At 48.7% G+C, this 8,541-nt stretch overlaps 1 long non-coding RNA gene and 1 pseudogene across 2 annotated transcripts; one reads left to right on the top strand and one right to left on the bottom strand.

The window, feature by feature from the left end:
• Nucleotides 1-421, bottom strand: part of LOC119320541 — a 10,360-nt pseudogene extending 9,939 nt beyond the window's left edge.
• A 618-nt stretch (nt 422-1,039) lies between these two features.
• Nucleotides 1,040-4,549, top strand: LOC119322102. 2 transcript variants are annotated; one of them, XR_005155415.1, is made up of 4 exons: nt 1,040-1,764; nt 2,420-2,503; nt 2,589-2,714; nt 2,985-4,549. It is a non-coding gene; the product is annotated as an uncharacterized LOC119322102 (long non-coding RNA). The 2 variants fall into 2 exon arrangements; XR_005155414.1 differs by having other exon boundaries at nt 2,589-4,549.
• Nucleotides 4,550-8,541: the final 3,992 nt, after the last annotated feature.

Here is an 8,541-nt window from a genome sequence, read left to right as displayed (position 1 = left end):
CCTCATGTTCCCCTTTTCCTCCCCCCACCCCCTCCTCTCCCTCGTACCCCCGCGCCGCCTCCCCGAGCGAGGCGGCCGGGGGCCCTTCCACCGCGCTCCTCCATCTCTCCTCTGCATCCCTCCCTCCTCCCGTCGCCGTCAGCGTGCGCCACCGGTCCTCGGTCGTGTGGTGCTGGCGGCGGAGGGCATGCCCTTCCTCGCGCGCGGCCCTCCCCTGCTCGGGTGGTGATGGACGGCGTCGGTGCGCCTCGGCCGGTGGCGGTCCAGCGTCCTGGTGTGGAGGCCGGCGGCGCTCGCCGTGGTGGTGTAGACAGACGAAGACAGACGAAGAGTAGGCGCTGGCGTAGTTCGTCGCCGGCACCGCTTCAATCGCGCCGCCCACACGGTTTGTGTTGTTTGCACCGGCCACGAGGCAAGCCATCCACACGGCTAACCCAGGAGAGGAAGAGTAGGAGGTGGCACACGTAAGCGGCCATGTCTGGTGTCCCATGTGGGCCGTGTTCCACGTCCTATTCTCCCCCTCCTGCATCTTAACTTCATGTGGCTCATCCAGAAACAAGCATAGCAGTGGACACCCAGGCTTCTCCCCGCTCGGGATTCCTGGCCGTCGGATCTTCCTTTGATGCATTCTGGACCGTAGGATCTCGCCTTCGGATGACCTCGGCCGTCGGATCAAGCCCGGATCACTGCTACAATGAATAGTAGCCTCCATTCAGTTTTTCTTACTGACTTTTCTTACTCCACAATTACTATGCTCCCTCACTGATGTGTGGGTTCACTCGCTGGTGGGCCGCGCCAGTCAGCGACTTTGGCTAGGAGTGTGGACTGTGCAGCGCGTGGCCTCCATCAGCGGGCAAATATCCCGTGCCACCGCCGATAATACCGAGCCCCGCCGAGGGCAATTTCGTCATTTCACGTGTCCGGGCCCGTGACGTGTCCGGCCTCGGTTGGCTGGAGAGTGGATGGGGGTGAGGGTGCCTGTCTCCCTTCCTCCCGATCCTCACTCCGCCAATCCCCTCTCTTCCTCATGTCGCCCCCATGGCGCCGCCGCCCCTGCCTCCTCAACTCCCATGGCCCGCCCTCCCCGTCGCGTCTCTTCTCTCCATCGTCAGTCGCGGAAGCCGCTGCGCTCCTCTTCCTCCCTAGCTGCACCGCGCGGGAGGGCAAGAAGTTGACCCGAGGTCACCCGCCTCCAATCCGACGTGCGAGGCACCCAGAGGCTGCCTCCGGTCAAATCCGTCCGCCTCCCACGCCGTCATCGTCCAGCACGATTTTACCTCGTCGTCGTTCTCCTCCAAGCGTCCCGTGTGAGACGAGCCGGCCAGATCCACCGTGTGGTGGCGTTGCAGGACCTGCTCCTGCGCCTTCGCCGATGCCACCGACCCGCACTTCCCGGTCAGGTACTAGCTCCTCGACAAGGGCCTCAACGCGCTCATCTCGGTCTCCTCACCCGAGCATCTTGACTGCCCCAAGCTGTGGGTCTTCATCTTCCCCATCTCCGACGTGGCGGCGTGGGACGAGGGCGGCGAGGGCAGCGCCGGGTTTGACGCCGGACGCGGCGGCGCGGCCGCATGTGGGCTGCCTCCCCGGCCTTCCGCATGCAGCTCTTCCTGCTCCGCTCTCTCGCGCCCACCTGCGTAAACAACGGCCACGCCTCCTCAAGCCCTCTTCGTCCCCACGCAATCTATGCGGCGTCGAGGGGGGAGGCGGTGGTCCGGTGAATCACGCCTCTGCTCGACTGTGCAAGGCACAAGGGCCAGACAGGTCAGTAAGCCGCCCGTCTTAGCTCCTTGTGTGTGTGCGTGTTTGGTAGTGGACTGGCTCGCGATGCTCACGCACATTTTGTGTTCGTTGGAATTCCCCAGTCCCAAGTGATCTTGGATTGTAGGTCACAGAGGTAGCCAGAGTCTTGGGGATGAAGCAGATTTGTTTCCTTAACCTGTGAACAGTTTCAACAGAGGCCAAGCCAGCATTTAGGTAGAGAAAGTTTACCACCTAGGTTAGTCAAGCTATTGGAGAAAACATTGTGGGCGCGTGTAGAGCAGTGTTTACCACCTAGGCTTGTCTCAACGATGATGAGCTGCCACACCCAAATGATCGGATTAGTCTACTCCGTGACTCTTGGCTAGACAACACCCCACACCCCCCGGTTCATTTTTAGCACTCTTGGTTGTTGAGGATGTAACAGTGGTTGCTAGCTTAAATGCATGTTTACTGTAAACAAAGGTTCCCTTTTCGTCATTAAAGGATTCATGTATAGCACAAGAAACGGTTTGTTCATTGCATTCTCACGGACCAGCAAGATTTGTCCAAATATTGATCACCATTCAAAACCTGCTATGAAGGAATGCAAAAATGAGTTGTGCATTGGTCAGCATGTCAAAATCAAACAGAGCATGATTAATTGTTTTTTTTTCAGATAATGGAAGAATAACTCTCCCTGCCTCTCCACCCAAGGGTGCACACAGACAAGTTCGTGTGTATATCCATTTGCCTATTACAAGTGAGTTAGATCTTGGCATTTCTCATATACACATTTCTCGTATCGTTGCTTTCTGTAGAATAATTGGTTGAACTGCTTTTGGAAGAGGCGGCAGGAAGCATAGAAACCATGATTTTTATGGAGATTCAAAGTACAGAAAGATGGAAGAGGCGGCAGGAAGCACATAAATCATGATGTTTATGGAGATTCAAAGTACAGAAAGATGGAAGAGGTTCTGATTCTTCTCATTGCATTTCTAATTTTGTTGGCTACTATCTAATTTGAAAGTATAGATACTGCCCGGTGGGGAATCAATATTACACAGAGTAACTGGAATTTTAACCTGGTGCAAGGACTGAACATGTAGAGAATGAATAGGTTGTATCTTTCTTAGTAACCCATTTCTGTTATGAATGATAATTTGTGTCTGTTTTGTATCTCTGCTGATAGAACATATGATTTTCTATTATTGCCAGTGATATTAGTGTATTTGATTCTGTAGATATGTTTTGAGATTTCCCTAGAGCCGACCAATGAAACGGCGCTGGTTTATATAACGCGTCGTTTCTTCACAATTTGACTACTACAGTCACCGAATCATTGGAATAGGTAACCAGCGAAGGTTGCTTCAGCTATGTAGATTTTTTTTCTCTCAAAGCTAAATTTGTTTTCTTAGATGATGATAAGCATCATATCCGGCAGCTACGTGGAGTAGGAGTATTTCTGTAGCAGTCGGTGTTTATTTGCACCTTTTGGTTGTTTACCCTGCAAAGTTTTGGAACATTTAATTTTATAGCTTGCTTTCAAGTTGTTTTACTGCTTGAACAAGTATCTTGGCAGTGGTCGATTGACTTGAGTAGCCCTTAGAAGAGTATATTTTCTTTCCTTAAGTATCTTGCTTGCATCAAGTGGTTAGATGTTTTTAAATTTTATATACCTGTGTGTTGCTTGGTTGTGTCCTTAGACTGGCACCTGGGCAATTACTTGAGCAGCAGTGTAGCACCATGCCTCATTGAGCTCCCTAATTTGGCTAGAACAGAGGTCTACAACTGAGGGCTACTGTATTTACATTTTATATACATGTGAAAGTTATTTTTGTGATTCACTTCAGTTAGCATTGATTTCAATGCATATGTCTTCCTTTTTGTTGTCAGTAGTGCAATATACTTCTATTAAATGAGAAAGAATCAATAGCAATTCCTTCCATTGTATATGAAGCTCCGCTAGGTTCCAAATAGAAAGATCTTTTATTGAAGTGTAAACTGCTAGCAGAGCTACATTGCGGAGTACGGAGTTGATATGAAGCTCTGCTAAGTTACGATGCTATTTTCTGGCCTATGGGTTTTGGCTACTGATTTTTATTGCCATAGTTTATTGTTTGTCATCTAAAACGGATTCAGAGGGATACGAAGGGTACTTTAATTTGCAACCGATTAAATTGTTTGGTTCCTGATTCATATTTGTTTGTCTATATTATGGACAACCGATTAAGGATCTTTATAGAGTAGGAGTCTTCGTTTGATGGCCACAGTTGACATCACCCAATTTGTGTGTAGGGTGCTTAATAAGTTTTTTTAGATGTATGCACTGCATGAAGGAGCACATTTCTGTCAATTTTACTGGAGGTCAAGGTTACCTTCAAATGCTTGTAGTTATTTGTAAGCTGATCAGCAGCTTGAATGCAATGGAAGTTTGGATTGGAAGTATTTTTGGTTGGCTATAAGGAAGAGAGCACTTGACAGCCATTTGTACTGTTGTTGTGGTCGTCCTTGGCGCAGAAGGGGTGGCGGGGGAGGCGCGGAGATGGAGCAAACCTTGCACAGTGTCTAATCCACTTGATGCCATCATTATCTATGAGATGCACCAAGCATCGTAACGAATCTCGGCGCTTTGTACTACTATGTATTTTGTTTGCTCCTATGTCATGAGAAATTCCAAATGTTGGATCTGTGCCTGGCACGTGCTGTGAGCCGGCTCAGTTGTCCCGGGCTTTGCTTTTGGAACAAATTAAGTATTTGTCATGAGCTGGTAGATTAAATAATATCATGTTGGCAGATTATATATTCATTACTTTGCTTTTGCTATATCTTCACCATTTGTTATGTGCCAAATGTTCTCTTAATCTGTATGCTCTAAACTCAGTTTTCAGGGGCAACAACTATATACCTTATTTTCGGTACATCTTTAGTGTTTGTGATTTGTACAGAACACATTTGGCTTGACCAATTATTCTAATTTCCTTTGAATGTATAAAAATGTTATGTTGGAGTTTTATGTGTTGGATCACTGTGTTGAGCGTTGAGCTAGGCATAGAGCCATGGAGCTGCTGCGTGTGTGTGTTGGGTGAGGGACCGGCGGCGTCGGGTTTTGTTTGTGCCGGCGTCGGGCTCTGCTCTGCTCCGCGACGTACATACATGTCTCACCAGTCGGGTCCATGCTGCATGCGTGCATGTACGCCCCGAACCCTCGCTGCGGGCACGGTGCACTGCGCTAGCTAGCTGCATCCCGAAATATCGGATCCAACGGAGTACACAACTTGGATGGCATGCCATGGCATGCAGCGTACTACGCGCTGGCCATCCATGCTGCAGCTTTGCTGCCATAGGGTCAAGGTGGGTCGGCAAGGATGGGGCGTCCCAAGATGGCCGGGGCTACGGACACGATCCATCCAATAATCCTCCGTTAGGAAATGGATAACGAAATGGCCAGGCATAGTTTGACAGACGACATAGCACCAGTAGGCAATTACTATAAGCACTAGTAATGCACAAAACGTGTGGCGACTCGTTTGCCAGAGAAACATGCTTCCTCCGTTCCAAAATTCTTGTCTTAGATTTATTAAGATATGGATGTATCTAACACTAAAATGTAATTAGATACATCCGTATTTACATAACTGTAAGACAAGAATTTTAGGACGGAGGAAATACAAACGATGAATTGTTATCGGTCGTGGGGTCATGGACAGATGGATTCCAAGGGTGGGCGTGGCATGGGGCCGCGTAAATGGGCCGTAGGTGGGTAGGGGCTGACGGCAACGGCTCAGGGGGCTCCCTCGCTGTCTGTGGTCCTCAAGCAAGCCCAGTGGGCCCCACTCCCCTCACGTATCACATGTTACTTTTCTCTCAGAAAAAGAAAAAAAAAGGAGAAAGATAAACATGTGTCCTGTGCCTCCCTCGTGTCCTAGCTGTCTCGATCAACAGCTGCCCAGCTTAATTATCGTCAGTCCTCAGTGGACCAGTACTCTGCTGGTGTCTCCAGTCGTCTCTCGTGTTGTACTAATCATGAACATGCATTGTTTGCCCTACTCGATCAGTAACTTAATCCCGTGCGTGCATGCACGATTAGCCCATGCTTAATTATCTTTGAAGGCTGGCAGCATAGGCTGATCGATTATGCATGTGTAACAGATTGCATGAGGAAATCTAGATATGCTGCTAAACCAGATGTGGGTGGTTAAGAGTAGTACCATATATTTCATCGGTAACTGCGTCTGCATGCTTTTTGTACGTACGCACGCACGCACGGTACCGCCAACTTTGGCACCTACGTGACTGCGTCCGTGCTGACCGTCCCCGTGAAATCGTCCCTCAATCCACTGACCATTGTATCGGCCGTGCGTCGCTACGAAATATGACCAAGAATTTAACTCGAAAGTTACATAATGTACGGCGGAAAAGTCAACCGCCCACGTCAGTGCCTTAACACGGATGCTGGGTGACATCGCGCGGATTAATTCCTCCAGGTCTGAAGTCTGAAGTCTGAACGTACGCAGTGGCTGCACGGCGCGGCATGGAAGCATGTACCGCAGCGACGACGCAGGGTGGTGTGAAGCCGTGAGTGAAGAAGACGGGGTCAGGGAATGCACGCTCCTTGTCTCTAGAATGGTGTCAGCACATAGATTCTTTGCAACTTAACTTATGCATTTGGTCCCTTGTCTCTAGCTAAAGACCAGTACAACACTACGGGTACGGCTGCTGTATGTTAATTCTATCCAGTTTTTTCGCCAAAAAACAAATTCTATCCAGTTGGAAGAAGATGATATACGGAGTACGTTTTGGCTCAACTTTAGCAATCCAAAGTCAAATCTGAGTTTACGGTTCTCCGGTGGTGCCTATGTTCAAAGTTGAATTTGGATTTATGTCACATAGCCATTTGAGGTTAGACTCTGCCAACAATGCCTTGCTAGCTACTGGTAGTAGCTCTAACGTGCGATACTGGTAGAAGTAGATTCCATAATTGTTTGCATGCATGCGGCACTAGCAAGCACCAGCAAGCACCAACGATTAGAGCCGAGCCGTGCATGCCCCCGCCTAGTGGCAGTGACCAGTAGACAATGCATTCGTTCTCACATACATGAGCGGATCAAAACTTGTACTTCCCAAAATAATTGACTTAATTTTATACTAATTTATTTAACGTAACATGTAATCTCTGATGGTTCATTTATTAAATAGTGGAGTGTATGCAACGTGCTCTACCTTTCTGGTAGTACTATACTAATATGTTCAGAAACGAGGCCTAGTAAATTACAAAGACGAGGGAATCTTGAAGAGAATAGCTTTTCAACGTACTCCCTCCGTTTTTATTTAGTTCGCGTATTAGCTTTGGTCAAAGTCAAGCTTTGTAAACTTTGACGGAGTTTATAAACAAAAATATTAAGATATGCAATAACAAGCTTTGTAAACTTTGACGGAGTTTAGATTCATTATTGAATGTACTTTCACATCGTATAGATTTATTATGATAAATGTCTATATTATATTCTATAAACTTGATCAAACTTTACGAAGTTTGACTTCAGTCAATTCTAATATGTAGAGTAAATAAAAACGGAGGGAATATGTAACTGGTTTCATTGTCAGCGTGAGCAGCCGAGTGGCTAGCCCTATGCTGTGACCGGAGGGCTGGGGGCCTTCGTGTTTTGTTGTGCTCTCCCGGCCCATCCACCAATCTCTCTCTGACGGGAAAATTAATTCTGACGTATAGTTCTAGGACTGGCACGTCGCAGCTCCAGAAACTAGCCGAGCTGTGGCTATCTGATCCCTGGCCTAGCCGAGCATAATGTTTGAAGGAAAACTTGATCGTTGGGAAGGCCGGCTGTTTGGTTAAGTTAACCCGCTATATCCATGTCACCTTTTGCCAGCTTTACTGGGCAGGAAGCTAGCGCTGGAACTGGAAGGTGGTGCAGCAACAGCACCGGTATTGCAGCACCGGCATGAACTCCTCCCGGTGATGGATTTCGCGCTCTACATATGTTATATGTTTTGAAGGGAAACAGCGGGCTAGCCTTGCGCCAACGAGTAAGAGGTCCGGGTCAACGAGTAAGAGGTAGGAGCTGCTGCGTGCTGCATGCATGGGTCTCATGGATATACTACATGAGACCGAAAGTCAAGTGCTGCGTCTCTACCTTTGCCCTGCTTGTGATGGATGGGCGGTCCAATCCAACGGCGGAAGGGATGGCATCATGGGCATGCCACGCACAGACGGAGAAAAGGAAAGACAATGCTAAAATACATACGGAGCAGGTGCCAGCGAGCGAATCCATCAGCATGAGGGAGGCCATCGCGCGCGTCGCGTCGGACGTGACCCACGTAGCCGCGCGCCCCCTGTACAGGCAGTCAACTCTCCTGGCCACTGGCATCCCTACACGTGGCTCTGCACGGACTGGAGGCCCCCACCGCTCCTCTCGGACTGGACCGACGGCGGCCCGCTCCCTCCGCCATGTAGGCTGTAGCTGTTCATGTACTTACCAACTTGTCACGCCCAATATGCGATCCTATCCAAAAGAAACTCGAAGGTCCCACCAAAGATAGACCCGCAATTTGAAACGCTTTTGCAAGGTGGATATCATTACATCAACATTACATAATAGATGAGGATACATACATAAGGCATACAATGCCACACGAATACAACATCACAATACATAAGAGCATCATCCAACTACGGATGAAACACAAACAGAAACTCAAACGACATCCACTCTACTAGCCTAGGCTGCCAACCTGGAACCTATCCCCTGATCGAAGAAGCAGAAGAAGAACTCAACGCAAGCA

The sequence above is a fragment of the Triticum dicoccoides genome, chromosome 6B (assembly GCF_002162155.2).
Source record: "Triticum dicoccoides isolate Atlit2015 ecotype Zavitan chromosome 6B, WEW_v2.0, whole genome shotgun sequence".
Classification (NCBI taxonomy): domain Eukaryota; kingdom Viridiplantae; phylum Streptophyta; class Magnoliopsida; order Poales; family Poaceae; genus Triticum; species Triticum dicoccoides.
Note: the sequence above shows the minus strand (reverse complement) of the source record. Positions and strands in the feature narration are given on the sequence as shown.